We start from the raw sequence: 13,709 nt of genomic DNA, 5'->3' as shown, positions 1-13,709 counted from the left end.
GATGTAGGCGTCATGCACTGAGCCAGGGAACTTGGCATTCACATGGGAGATGTACTGGTCTGCCAAACACACCATCTGCATATTCATGGAATGATAACTCTTCCGGTTTCTGTACACCTGTTCACTCCTGCGGGGGGTAGCAAAGCCACATGTGTCCCATCAATGGCACCTATGATGTTGGGGATATGTCCCAGGGCCTAGAAATCACCTTTCACTGTAGGCAAATCCTCCACCTGAGGGAAAACGATGTAGCTCCGCATGTGTTTCAGCAGGGCAGACAACACTCTGGACAACACGTTGGAAAACATAGGCTGGGACATCCCTGATGCTATGGCCACTGTTGTTTGAAATGACCCACTTGCAAGGAAATGGAGCAGTGACGGCACCTGCACTTGAGGGGGGGATTCCTGTGGGATGGCGGATTGCTGACATCAGGTCTGGCTCCAGCTGGGTACACAGTTCCTGGATTGTGGCACGGTCAAGCCTGTATGTGATGATCACATGTCTTTCCTCCATTGTTGACAGGTCCACCAGCGGTCTGTACACCGGAGGATGCCGCCATCTCCTCACATGTCGCAGCGGACAGTGCCTATGAAGGAAAAAAGCAAGCACAAAGTCAACCAACTCAGAGGTACGTACCCACAGCTTACACAGAACACAAATCCTAATCCGAAAAGTGGCCTGTATGTGTGTTGAGTCTAGGCCTAGTTATGTGTGACGCAGTTAAAAATTAAGCCATGTGGGCCCCTAAAATGGCGGCTGCCTGACCTGTAAAGTGGGACAATGGGATGTGAGGTAACTGCGCTGGCATTGTACACCGTCACGGTAGGCGGTCGAAGATCGTGGCGCAATGCTGCATTGGTTAACATTGGACCCTATGGGTCCCAGGAGCCAATGATGATGTACGCCGGCGGTGACGGTACGCACCGCCGCGGACGTGACCGCCATTTTCTATCTGTTCAATCACTCGATGCCTGATCTTCGACAGGAGAGGACCTACACTGCAATTGCTGCTGTGACCTCGGTCTGGAAGAGACAATGGCTCGAGTGTCTGGGGAAAGGGCCCCTGCCTTCACATCGGAGGAGCTCACACACATGCAGACACACCAACATCCACTGCCTCCTCTGTGTCCCCCTCCTCCTCGTCTCCCTCCTCCCTCCCAGTCTCGTCTACACTCACACCTGCATGCACTACATCTACAGCCACTATTGCCATCACCAGCACACACACCACCACACCCCGCTCACCTGCAGTCACCACACCCACTACCATTCACACGTCCCCTGTGTCCTCTCCCAGTGTGTCTGTGATGCCACCTCCCAAGATACACAAACGCAGGCATACACCCACCCAACAGCCATCTACCTCACAAAAGCCTCCAGCGCATGCACCTTCACCCAAAGTCACCAAACGAACACCTCCTACAACCACAACCTCTTCCTCCACTCCCAAACCCCCTCCAGCTACCAGTCCCAGTGTCTCCAAAAAACTTTTCCTGTCCAACCTTGACCTCTTTCCCACACCTCCCCCACCCTGTCCGTCTCCTAGGGCCCGACTCTCCAGGTCCTAACCTAGCACCTCAGCCACAACATCTCCGGGACCAGTGGAGCCTGTAGTCACTGGAATCTGGAGTGCACCAGCCACCAGGGCAGCCAGTGTGGCACGGAGCCACAGCACGGACAGTCCCCCACCTGTCAAGCATCAAAAGTTGGCCAGTGCCTGGCGGGAGAGGGGGAAGACTCCAGCCATCAAAGCCGCTCCCAGGGGTCCCGGTGGGAGTGTGGAGTCAGCTGCGACACCTTCCAAGATGGGGAAGGGCCACAAGAAACCTGGCAAGTCTGGGAAGAGCAGCATGGCGGAGGAGACCGCCATCATCCCCGCTGCCCAGGAGGCCACCGCCATCATCCCCGCTGCCCAGGAGGCCACCGCCAGCACCTGCCCTGCTGCCCAGGAGGCTACTGCCAGCACAAGCCCCGCTGGGCTAGAGAGGACCGCCAGCACAAGCCCCGCTGGGACAGAGAGGACCGCCAGCACAAGCCCCGCTGGGACAGAGAGGACCGCCAGCACAAGCCCCGCTGGGCTAGAGAGGACCGCCAGCACAAGCCCCGCTGGGACAGAGAGGACCACCAGCACAAGCCCCGCTGGGACATAGAGGACCGCCAGCACAAGCCCCGCTGGAACAGAGAGTACCGCCAGCAGCTGAGTCACTGCAAAGGAGCCCGCCGCCTCAAGCACCGCTGAACAGGGCACCGCCGCCTCAAGCACCGCTGAACAGGGCACCGCGGCCTCAAGCACCGCTGAACAGGGCACCGCTGCTACAAGCACCGCTGAACAGGGCACCGCCGCCACAAGCACCGCTGGCCCATGAGCTCCAAGGGCACTGACGCTACTGAGTCCGTCACAAGCAGGATGAAGCACTCTGGGCACAGAGCCCCCTCCAGAATCAGTGGAGAGATACATCCACTACCTCTGTCCTTAGCAGGATGAAGCACTCTAGGCACCATGCCCCCTCCAGAGCCAGTGGAGCGATACATCCACTACCTCTGTCCTTAGCAGGATGAAGCACTCTGGGCACCATGCGCCCTCCAGAACCAGTGGAGACTGTCATCCACTACCTCTGTCCTTAGCAGGATGAAGCACTCTGGGCACCATGCCCCCTCCAGAACCAGTGGAGACTGTCATCCACTACCTCTGTCCTTAGCAGGATGAAGCACTCTTGGCACCATGCCCCCTCCAGAACCAGTAGAGAGATACATCCACTACCTCTGTCCTTAGCAGGATGAAGCACTCTGGGCACCATGCCCCCTCCAGAACCAGTGGAGACTGTCATCCACTACCTCTGTCCTTAGCAGGATGAAGCACTTTGGGCACCATGCCCCCTCCAGAACCAGTGGAGACTGTCACCCACTTGAGAGACTGTGGCTTTGCACTCCCCAGGATGGAACAGTGGGCAACCCACCCAATGTATAGACTTGAGAGACTGTGGCTTTGCACTCCCCAGGATTGAACAGTGGGCAACCCACCCACTGTATAGACTTGAGAGACTGTGGCTATGCACTCCCCAGGATTGAACAGTGGGCAAACCACCCACTGTATAGACTTGAGAGACTGTGGCTTTGCACTCCCCAGGATTGAACAGTGGGCAACCCACCCACTGTACAGACTTGAGAGACTGTGGCTTTGCACTCCCCAGGATTGAACAGTGGGCATGTGGCCCTCTCGTGGATTTGGCATCATGCACTCAACCGGCTGAGGTGCCCCCCCTTTCCCTCCCCCTGAGGTGCCTGTTTTCTTGCTCTCTGATGCCCCTGCAGTGTTCTCTCCGTCATGGTCGGGGATCTTGTGTGGGCCTCGCCCATACCATGTGGGCCCAGTGTTCCACGGACTTCATTGAAGCACTACCTGGACTACTAAGCTTGGTGTATATTTTGTTTATGGTGTATATATTTTTTTTTTGTGTACTTGATTTTAATATTATTACAATGGTTACACTCATTTCATTTTGTCTTTGCATTCTCCCGGGAGGGCTGGGGGCTGTAACTATAATGTATAAATATGTATTAGTTTGTGTGTTGTAGTGGGTGAGGGTGGGGGTGTTGCGTGTGTGTGTCCCTGTTTTTTCCCTCCCCTATGTCGTAGGTGCAGTACTCACCGCTGTCTTCGCAGCCGGCGTTCGTGCTCCTGGTAGAGGATCAAGAAGATGAGGGCTGGCAGGATGTGCAGCTCGGGTTCCATGGCGTCCGGATTCCTCGTGGGCTGCGTAGAGGTGAGCGTTTTCCCTTTGAAGTCCTGTTTCCGCCGTGTTTTCGTCCGTAGTGAATCCGCCCCGTAAAAGGTGGCGGATTGGTAGGTTGTGATACTGTGGGCGGTACTTTGTGTGTACCGCCGTGGCGGTCGGAGTGTTAAAGTGGCTGTCTTTGTTGGCGGTTTCCGCCACGGTCGTAATTCTAATTTTTTTACCGCAGGCTTGTTGGAGGTCTTACCGCCGCTTTAACACCGTCCGCCAGGGTTGTAATGACCACCATAATGTTTCACTAACTTCCTCAGAACATGATGTTGAAATGTTGCAACACTGCAATGCCACTCAGCTGAGCCTTCATGAACATCTAGACGTTATTTATGTACGAAAGGAGTTAATTGTTTCTCCTGTTTAGCATTAGCAACAAACTAGGTGCAACGTTGGGTAATGCAAGTATGTGCTACTTTAAAATAATAATAATGTGATTAATGCTTTGTAAGTAAACTTTTGGTACTGCATATTTATGTAATATCAGGCTATGAAAATGGTGTACTTTTTTCGTCTAAAACATTATAAAAGATATTATGTTTGGGAAACAGCTAGAAGTTGTTTTTACATTTTACTTTCTCCTTAAGAGCAGTGATGGTTGGTTTACTTTAGCTTTCATCCTTGAAGGAGACAGGCTGTATATCAGTCTGTTTGGCACTTTGGGAGGGCTAGATTATGCTTTTGCTTATGATTTGATTATGTTAATTTCCCAACATTTTGCCTTCTGTAATTATTATTTGGTTATTTGAATAAATGAACAGAACTGAGATTAGTGTCTCAAGCCGTTTCCCTAATACTATTAGCTAAATATTCTATACCAAGGTTTCTATCTTTCCCTTAACTCAAACCCCTTATAATTAGATATATTTGGTTGTCAACAGCTGCGTAGTCATGAGTCCACCTCAGGTGTGTTTAATCAACCACTAGACACTCCCTGCCTTTGAAAAAAAAATTAACTGGATTTTTTCCCACCCCTCCTTTCTCTGTTTGTCACAGTTTTTTTCTTCCTCCTTCTTACCTCCTTTTTAGGTTTCACCAGCACAGCGTATTGCGAAGTCTTATGTTACTAAGACAAAATTATTTAAAGGGACTTAGAACCTGCTCCTTACCTACCTGAACATCCTGTTTGTTCATTCAAACATCACTCCAACGTTGCTTGAATTTACTTGCTTTTTATTGGCTGACAGGTCACTTCCTGATCTTCTGCTCTGCTTTCTGTTCTGCTTTTGCTGTCGTGTGGAGCATAGCCAAAGTACAGATTCTGTTTTTTAGTGACTGGTTACTTGTTAGTGTTTGTATGCGAAAAGATTAACTGAACGCAAGTCAATTTGTCTTGAAACATGTGTAAACATTTTGCCCATCTTGCAATGGAGTATCGAGTGCAGGTGTAAAGCAAGCAGCGAGTGTTCTCATTATGTTGTGTTTTTCATTACTTAATACTTACATTCTGATGAATAACAGTTGAAAATATTAAAATGATTTGTGTGTGTGTTTCTTAAATTACCACTTACTCATTTTTAAAGTGAAGGAATTTGTATAATTGGGCGACATTTTATTTCAAATTGCTATTCTCTCGCTGACTTATTATCTTGGTGGCATTAGGGCCATGATTTGAATGGTGCAGCAGGTGCAGTAGCACATGGGCCAAAAGTTGTCAGAACTTCTCTAAACGCCAGAAATTGCTATATTGTACTACTAAACAGGCAGTCACAAATACAGTTACCTTGCAGGCATTAAGGTCATGATTTGAATGGTGCAGCAGGTGCAGTGGCACTTGGGGCACAGGGTGCCAGAACCCCTCTAAACACAGATTATTGCTAAATGTTACTGCTAAGCAGGCTGTCACAAATGCAGTTATCTAACAGGCACTATGGACATGATTTCAACGGTGCAGCAGGTGTAGCGGCACAGGAACAAAAGCTCTAGGCACCCCACTAAACAGTTATTACTGCTATATTTTACAACTAAATCAGCAGTCACAATTGCAGTTATTTTGCAGACACTAGGGCCATGATTTAAATGGTGCAGCAGGTGCAGTGGCACAAGGCCGAAAAGTTGTCAGAACCCTTCTAAACACCAAATATTGCTATATTTTACTACTAAACAGGCAGTCACAAGTGCAGTTAACTTGCAGGCACTAGGGTCATTGTTTTAATGGTGCAGCAGGTGCAGTGGCACCAGTGCCACAAGGTGTCAGAACCCCTCTAAAAACAGATTATTGCTACATTTTAGTACTAAACGGGCAGTCACAAGTGCAGTTACCTCGCAAGCATTAGGGTCATGATTTGAATGGCGCAGCAGGTGCAGTGGCACTGTGCCTAAAAGCTCTAGGAACCCTAATAAACACAAAATATTACCAATTTTTACTTCTATACAGGGAGTCACAAGTGCAGTTATTGTGTATGCATTTAGGTCATGATTTGAGTGGCGCAGCTGGTGCAACAGCACTGGGGCCCAAAGTTGCCATTGCTCCGCTAAACACCAAATATTGCTATATTTTACTACTAAATAGGCAGTCACAATTGCGGTTACCTTGCAGTTAAAAGAGGCATGATTTGAATGGTGCAGCAAGTGCAGTGGCACTTTACTGACTGCACATTACTATACTCTAATATAATGCCATATTAAATAAGGTACAAATTACAAGTTTGGAACCCATACATCACAACATAAACAACCATTATTGGTTTATCAAATTTAAAACAAACATTATTGTAACCTTTTTCTAATATTTATAATCCAGTTATTAAGATAAAATGCAAAAGAAAAAACAAAGGTGAAACCTATTGACTTTATTAATGCTTGTTTGTTTTTCTCACTCTTGCTCTGGATCAAAGTATGTTGAGTAAAAATAAGTGCTGTCTCTCCAAAATGAGGGAGGGTGGGCCACACCTCTAATCACTGGCTGCAATTAAAACTGACTTAACCATGACTACTTAAGGAGTTGGGTTCAAGAGATAAGTGGTGTTATGTTATATTGATTTGTATAGCACACTAATCACCCAAGAGGGTGTCCCGTTGCGTGAGCATGTGTGTAATTTTGTGGTCCCCAAGATGCTTATAAGAAGGAACAAGTCTTCAGCTTCTTGCGGAACTCAAGAAGTGAAGAGAAGGCTCTGATGTGTAGGGAGAGGCAGTTCCATGTCTTGGGTGCGATGTAAGAGAATTGGCGACCTCCAGTTTTGATTTTGCGGATGCAGGGAATGTGTGCGAGTCAGAGTGAGGCAAAGTGCTGGTGTTTGGTGGGTTGGTGAAAGTGTATGCGGCTGTTCAGGTAATCTGGTCCTAAATTGTGTTGGGATTTGTACGTGTGTGTGAGAAGTTGAAAAGTTGAAAGGAACGAATAATTTTCTCAGGTTCTCTCATTCTTCCTCCACAGGCTGTGAGAACAATATTGAATTCCTATTCATCATTGCAGCCACCACCAGCTAAGAAGTGTTTCTTGGCAACACTCCCCCTCATCCTCCGGGGGGAGCTAGAAAACAAGTACAAATATACAAATAACTGTTAACATAATAATAAACTGTACGTCATTACCTGTCCCTGAGGGGCTATATAACACATCTTTGTATCTCTAAACATTGTGAAAAAAAGCCTTTACAGTTAGAAGCTTTATCTAATTCAGGTGTGACTCCAAACAGGTTGTAAGTAAGTGTACCCGTCTGCTCCACAGAGGAGGCCTTGCCGCCGGCAGGGCACCGCACCTGGGCGCACCAGCCCGTGCCCGCCGGTCACCCTGAGAACAAAAGATGGCGCCTCCGGCCAGAGCCTCGCGGACTACGCTGTCCAGGGGGCACCGCGAGAGGCGCCGCCGCTGCGTCATGACGCGCTGCTAACGGAAAAGGTGCGCTGGTGATTGTTGGTGGAGTCGGAGGACCACAGGAGGAGGGAGGGTGGGAGGGATGGAGCGCTCGGCGCGCGCCGCGGACAGATGTGCGCGCGCCGGGGGCTAGGGTGGGGGGGGCGGCGGTGGTGCGCGCGGCCGCGCTCCCAGGCTGAAGTGAGAAGGGGAAGGAGCCGCCGCCGCAGCCGGTGCGAGGCCGGGGTGGGGGGCAGCCCGAGGTGAGCGGGGAGAGGCGGGGGTGGTCCAGGGGCAGGAGGAGAGCGAGCCGGGGATGCAGGCTGAGGGGCAGGGGCGCCGAGCCTCACTTCCGGATGGAGCCGCAGAGGTGTGCAGCATGTGGGGGGGGGGGCTCCTGCCTGCGCCCTGCTGGGGGGCGCTCTTCACTGTGTCAGAGGTGGGGGAGGCCTTTGTTGTTAAGTGGGGGTGCTTGTGTAGGACTGGGGAGCACACCTCTGCTGGGGGGGGGCGGGGGTGCCCGTGTTTCTTGTCTAGGTTAAACCGGGGTGCTATCACCCTTCTGAGCTTTGGGTGCTGTGCTGCCAGGGTGGTGGGGTTGCCACTTGGGTGGATGTGCTCTTAGGTTGGGGTATGGAGGTGATGCTTGCGGGGCCGCTGTGATGCAAATGTTTAGGTGCTGTTTGAACCAGATGTTTGTCATCCTTGTAACCTCTAGGTGCTGTTTGGGAGGCTGCTGTGAAGCCAGGGCTAGGGTGGTGATATTACTACTTGGGTCTATTTAGTGCCCAGCTTTGGATATTTGAGATGTTGCTTGTGATGCAGGTGTGATGCAAATATGTGGGTGCAGTTTGCACCAGAGGCTTATCATAGCTTCTGACCCCTGAGTGCTGTTTGGGAGGGTTCTGTGCGGCCAGAGTAGTGGTATAACTACTTGGGTGGATTTAGTGTTCAGATTTCGGTATTCGGATGTTGTTGTGAGGGACCTGTGATGCAAATATGTGGGTGCAGTTTGAACCAGAGGCGTGTCATCCTTCTGACCTCTGGGTGCAGTTTAAGAGGGTGCTGTGTTGCCAGAACGGTGGTGGTATTACTACTTGGGCCGATTTAGTGCTCAGCTTTGGGTATTTGAGATGTTGCTTGTGAGGCAACTGATGCTTAGGTGTTGGTGCTGTTTGAACCAGAGGTTTGTCACCCTTTTGCGCTTCTAGGAGGGTGCTGTGCTGCCAAGACTAGGGTGGTGGTGTTACTACCTGGGTAGATTTGGTGCTCAGCTTTGAATATTGTGCTGTAGCTTGTGAGTGAGCTGTGATGTGAAGGTGTGGGTGCTGGTTGAACTAGAGGCTTGTCTTCCTTCTGAGCTTTGGGTGCTGTGTCAGAAGGATGGTATTGTGCTGCCAGGGCTAGGATGATGGCTACTACTTGGGTTGATTAGGTGTTCAGATTTGGGTATTCAGATGTTGCTTGTGAGGGCCTGTGATGCAAATATGAGGGTGCTGTGCTGCCAAGGCTTAAGTGATGTTGTCACTACTTGGTTGATGTAGTGTCGAGGTTTGGTTATTGCAGTGTTTTCGCGAGGCAGCTTTGAAGCTAAGGTGTGGGTGCTGTCTGAACCAGAGGCTTGTCATCCTTCGGATATTTGAGTTCTGTGTAGGAGGTGCTGCGAAGGCTAGGGTGGTGGTGTTTATTTCTGGGTTGATTTAGCACTCAATGAGTTAGCTAAGATGTAAGTGCTGGTTGAACTAGAGGTGTGTCCTCTTCTGACCTTTGGGTGCTGTGTTACCAGACCTGTGTTACATTGTTGGTTGATACATTGCTCCGGTTTGGTTATTGCTCCTAGGTTGGTTGGTTGCTGAGGACTTGTTGTTTGTGGGGTATCTGGCAAAGTAAGGTTTAGGAGAGTTGTACTGTTGCTGATTTTCGTGTTTTGGGATGTTGCTGTACTGAGAAGTAAAGGTTGCTTTCGAGCTTGCCTTGCAGGTCGCGGTCCTACTTAGGTTGAGCTGTTGCTGTGCAGCGTAGAAGTGGGTGATGCAATACTCTTTAGTTTGGGATGTTGCTTTGCTTCTAATACGATTTACAAACTAGAGGACTGCTTGACTGGTATCTGTGCTACTAGTCTTTTTTGTTGGACATTGTTTGGGAGATAGCTATCCTAATGTAGCTTGCATGTTTGGAGTTTTGCTTGGATTCAGCACGTGATTTGTTGCTGATATCTAAATATGCAGGTTGCTGTTTTAGCTGAGTGCTGTCTGTCGATAAGGTTTGGGTGAGTGGTGCTACCTGGCATATAACTAAATTGATAAAATGTGTTTGCGGTTCTGGTTATTATTGAACCGTCAGTGCTACTGTTTTGTTGGGAATGTTTCTTCAGAAGCAGCTGTGTTGGTAAAGTTCTGGTGTTTGGCTGCCGTTTGAGAGGTACGGATGCCACTAGCTGTAGGTGTCACTTAACGGATAGTAGTGCTGTTCGTTTGAAGGTTTTGTGTGGCTTGTATGGTGCAGTGCTACTAATTTTTAGTAGGGCTTCTGCTTTGAATCGTGTGGTATTGTGCTGCTGGAATTTGGGACTGAGGTAGGTTGCTTTGTTAAGGTTCAGATGTTTAGGCATGTAATGTTGCATACATTAAAAAGTTGTAATGTTCTTGTTAGTTGAGTATTTCGATTGCTAAGGTGGTGCACATTAGAGCTCGATGTTGGTTTTTTTTTTTTTTTTTTTTTTTTTTTACAATGATGTGTAAACTAAACTATTAAGGAGCCTGCGTAATGTTTAACATGAGAATTGGCCAGTATCTTTTGTTGTAGTGGATAACACCTCGCAACAGTTGTCTCCTAGTCATCTTCTGACATGAGTTGCCCCGTAGCTGGCAGCCTCTGCAGCTCATGGTGATACTTTCTAGAGGGTGACACATTATTACTAATGAGGGGATCCCGGGCTACCACTGAGGTTTGTTTGAGCCCTAGCAAATGTCCAGGGCCCCTTTTTCTTATGATTTAGTTTGCGGACCGCTGCTGTTGTTACCCTTTACCACTTTGGACCAAGTTTCCACCTCCACCCACCCGTACGGGCAGTGTGTAGGGCTGAGGCAGTTACACTGTGAATCTAAACCACACAAACAGACCTCACCAGAAGTGTCTATGCGCTGAAGGGGGAGTGCGGGGGGGGCGGGCAGAACATGTCTCTGTGATGAAAGTCCTGCCATCCAGCCACCCTGTAAGACCGTGCCTTCGTCTGCCTTAGAAGGGGGCAGTCCACTGGTGTGGCATCCTTCTTGTGTGAAGAGATGCGGTGATAGAAACAACCTTTTGTTCTCCAGCTGCAGTCACAGTAGCACAATTTCTGGGAGCATTAGTCATTGTTGAAGACGTGGGTTGTATTGTCAGTGCCTGAAGCCGAATGGTGTGTTCTCTTTGGAGGTGGGCGGCTGGAAGCTTTAAAGAAACTCCGGTTGAGTTTGAGCTGTCACAGTCGCACACTCTCTTCCAGGCCGTATTTGGAGGCAGCGCTCTTCTGCAAGTGCTGTGTGTTTTGTACAAAATATTTCCATCCCTTCATTTCGCATTAAAAGTTGTAGGGGAGAAATTCTTTAGCCCTAAGATGAGGGCGTTCAGCACAAAGTGAATATTTCTGTGACTTAGGGCCATATGTAAAAACACATTTTCCCATAGACACCGAATGGGCAAAACTGCTTGCTACATCTGGCCCTTATTTACTATAAATGAAATCCCCCAGCGTATGCGTGGGTCACCATCCAAATTCAAGATGTGCCTACAAGTACCTTGCGCAAAACACGGCTGATTAATATCACCTTGATTGCAGTTCGAAGTATCACATGCTTCCTGATTTAATTGTGCACAGAAAGGTCGCTTCGTACTACCCAAGAGTGGGGCGCACTGAGTGGAAACCTTATAAAATAGGCATTTTTTGGTTGGTGTTCTGCTAGGTTGTTACACTGGTGTTTTGATCCAGTTTGCAGCTTTGGACACTGTCTGCTGAACTGCAGCTGGGATGATGGAGTTCCCACTTTCTACGTTCATACCCTCTGTGGTTTCTTTGTGCCACTGTGTCCTGGATGATGTTTTTTACTGTCTTCCTTCGTCGCTCTCGTATGTGTTACTGCTCCTGCTTCCCCGGTGGGCCTGGCACACGCTTTATTGAACTGCAGATTACGTGCTCGGGTACCTGGAGGCCCGTGAGACCTTTACACAGCCTGAGGTGCTTCAGGTACTGTACTCAGAGGGGGCTCTGTTGCTTCACTCGTAGGTTTCCTCTCCATCAGTATCCACATATTCTAGGTGGGGACGTTTGCTGTCCATCAGTATTCACATATACTGGGAGGGGAGGTTTGCTCCCAATCAGTACCCACACATGCTAGGTGGGGAGGTTTGCTCTCCATCAGTGCCCACACAAGCTGGGTGGGAAGGTTTACTCTCCATCAGTACCCACACATACTAGTTAGGGTAATTTACTCTCCATCAGTACCCACATATGCTTGGTGGGAAGTCTTGCTCTCCTTCAGTACCCAGACGTGCTACGTGGGAGGGTTTGTTCTCCATCAGTACCCACACATACTAGTTAAGGTGATTTGCTCTCCATCAATACCCCACACATGCAGGTGGGGAGGCTTGCTCATCATCAGTACCCAGACATACTGGGTGGGGAGGCTTGCTCTCCATCTGTACCCACACATGCTGGGTGGGAAGGTTTGCTCTCCATCTGTACCCACACATGCTTGGTGGGGATGTTTGCTCTCCATTAGTACCCAGACATGTTGGGTGTGGAGGTTTGCTCTCCCTCAGTTCCCACACATACTGCACTCCTTCAGTACCCACACATGCTAGGTTGGGAGGATTGTTCTCCGTCAGTTCCCACACATACTGCTCTCCATCATTACCCTTACATACTGGGGGGAAGGTTTGCTCTCCATCAGTACCCACACATGCTTGGTGGGGAGGCTTGCTCTCATCAGTACCCAGACATGCTTGGTGGGGAGGCTTGCTCTCATCAGTACCCAGACATACAGGGTGGGGAGGCTTGCTCTCATCAGTACCCAGACATACTGGGTGGGGAGGCTTGCTCTCCTTCAGTAACCAGACATGCTGGGTGGGAAGGTTTGCTCTCCATCAGTACCCACACACACTGCTCTCCATCAGTACCCACACATGCTAGGTGGGGAGGGTTGTTCTCCCTCAGTTCCCACACATACTGCTCTCCATCAGTACTCTTACATACTGGGTGGGAAGGTTTGCTCTCCATCATTGCTCACACATGCTAGGTGGGGAGGATTGTACTCCATCAGTAACCAGACATGCTGGGTGGGGAGGCTTGCTCTCCTTCAGTACCCAGACATGCTGAGTGGGAAGGTTTGCTTTCCATCAGTAACCACGCATGCTAGGTGGGGAGGGTTGTACTCCATCAGTAACCACGCATGCTAGGTGGAGAGGGTTGTACTCCATCAGTAACCACGCATGCTGGGTGGGGAGGCTTGCTCTCCTTCAGCACCCAGACATGCTGAGTGGGAAGGTTTGCTCTCCATCAGTAACCACGCATGCTAGGTGGGGAGGGTTGTACTCCATCAGTAACCACACATGCTAGGTGGGGAGGGTTGTACTCCATCAGTAACCACGCATGCTAGGTGGGGAGGGTTGTACTCCATCAGTACCCACACACACTGCTCTCCATCAGTAACCACGCATGCTAGGTGGGGAGGGTTGTACTCCATCAGTAACCACGCATGCTGGGTGGGGAGGCTTGCTCTCCTTCAGTACCCAGACATGCTGAGTGGGAAGGTTTGCTCTCCATCAGTAACCACGCATGCTAGGTGGGGAGGGTTGTACTCCATCAGTAACCACGCATGCTAGGTGGGGAGGGTTGTACTCCATCAGTAACCACGCATGCTAGGTGGGGAGGGTTGTACTCCATCAGTACCCACACACACTGCTCTCCATCAGTAACCACGCATGCTAGGTGGGGAGGGTTGTACTCCATCAGTAACCACGCATGCTAGGTGGGGAGGGTTGTACTCCATCAGTAACCACGCATGCTAGGTGGGGAGGGTTGTACTCCATCAGTACCCACACACACTGCTCTCCATCAGTAACCACGCATGCTAGGTGGGGAG

At 49.7% G+C, this 13,709-nt stretch overlaps 1 protein-coding gene across 6 annotated transcripts in view; it reads left to right on the top strand.

Annotated features, from left to right (window-relative positions):
* Window positions 1-7,739: 7,739 nt before the first annotated feature.
* The window catches only part of DTNB (dystrobrevin beta), a 672,321-nt gene continuing 666,351 nt past the window's right edge, over window positions 7,740-13,709 (top strand). For 5 of the 6 annotated variants that reach the window (XR_011203590.1, XM_069233646.1, XM_069233645.1 and 2 more), the window contains exon 1: window positions 7,740-7,850. The gene's annotated coding sequence lies outside the window, so the exon portion shown is untranslated. The remainder of the gene's footprint in view (window positions 7,851-13,709) is intronic. The other variant, XM_069233647.1, reaches the window with a different exon arrangement.

The sequence above is a fragment of the Pleurodeles waltl genome, chromosome 5 (assembly GCF_031143425.1).
Source record: "Pleurodeles waltl isolate 20211129_DDA chromosome 5, aPleWal1.hap1.20221129, whole genome shotgun sequence".
NCBI classification, from domain to species: Eukaryota; Metazoa; Chordata; class Amphibia; order Caudata; family Salamandridae; genus Pleurodeles; species Pleurodeles waltl.
This window is presented reverse-complemented; position numbering and strand designations above follow the sequence as displayed.